The sequence below is a fragment of the Colobus angolensis genome, unplaced genomic scaffold, assembly GCF_000951035.1.
Source record: "Colobus angolensis palliatus isolate OR3802 unplaced genomic scaffold, Cang.pa_1.0 Scaffold594, whole genome shotgun sequence".
Taxonomy (NCBI): Eukaryota; Metazoa; Chordata; class Mammalia; order Primates; family Cercopithecidae; genus Colobus; species Colobus angolensis.
The window spans coordinates 61,345-62,563 of NW_012119532.1; the positions used below are offsets into that span (position 1 = coordinate 61,345).

Below are 1,219 nucleotides of genomic sequence, written 5' to 3' on the forward strand. Positions count from 1 at the left end.
TTTTTGTGTTTTTTTAGTAGAGACGGGGTTTCACCGCGTTAGCTAGGATGGTCTTGATCTCCTGACCTCGTGATCTGCCCGTCTCAGCCTCCCAAAGTGCTGGGATTACAGGCTTGAGCCACCGTGCCCGACCTAGATTTTTTTTTTTTAAGAGAAGCCTTAGGAATGGTCTCCTAGCTGATTTTCAGGATTCTAATCTTCACTGTCTAAGCCATAGGTTTCCAATTCCGGATACTGATAGAGTCGCTTGTAGGTCATTTAAAGCCTACCAATACCTGTACCATCCCTCAAGTGTATCTGATTTGGCTGATGTGTGCTGTGGTCCAGGGATTGGTTGTTTAAAAATGCTTTCAAGGAAAAGGGTCATTTTGCAGTGGAGGAACTTTAGCCCAGTGATCAAAGTTGACATCCCCACTAATCAGAGATAATGACATCTTAGGGCATACGAATATAATGGATGGAGAAGGTGCAGCATCATCCCTGTGGTATTCTTGTACAAAGTGTATAACTTGAGTTTAATCATGAGAAAATATTAGAAGAGTCCAAACCAAGAGTCATTCTACAAAATAAGTAACCAATACTCTTCAAAAATATGAAGCTCTTAAAGGTAAATCCTAACTCTCCCAGATTAAAGGAGACTGAGAGAACAATACAATGAAGAGCAATACATGATACTAGATTGGATCCTGGTCCAGAAAAAGGACATTAGACAGAAGATAGAGGGGATTTGGATAAGGTCTGTACAGGCATTCATTTTACAATGTTAATAATCATTTATTGATTTTGATTATTAGGTGCATATCTTTAATGTTAATATTTGGAGAAGTTGAATGAAAAGCATATGAGGACTTCACCTAATTTTGGAACGTTTTTGAAAGTCTGAAATGATTTCAAAACTAAACATTAAAAGAAAAGAAAAGAAATATAGATCTTTTAGATATTTCTATTAAGTTTCCAAAGTTGAAGATCATTTCCCAACTTATCTTGCCTAATACTGGTCAGAGTAATCTTCCTGGAAATGCTGTTTGTCATGTTTGTGACCTTTTCAAAGCTTTCCAGTGACTTCTCTTATCTGTACGATGAAGTTCCCATTATGTAGGCTGCCATTCAGTGTCCTCATAGCATGGCCCTAATCTCCCTTTTTTTTTTTTTTTTTCATCTGTGTTGAAAGACCTGACCAACATTTTACTTTCTTATGGCCAAACTTGTTCAAATTTTT

The 1,219-nt window shown here is 37.2% G+C and overlaps 1 protein-coding gene across 1 annotated transcript in view; it reads right to left on the reverse strand.

The window, feature by feature from the left end:
* Positions 1 to 1,219, reverse strand: part of LOC105526514 (putative pregnancy-specific beta-1-glycoprotein 7) — a 128,595-nt gene that overhangs the window by 24,184 nt on the left and 103,192 nt on the right. The window lies entirely within an intron of this gene.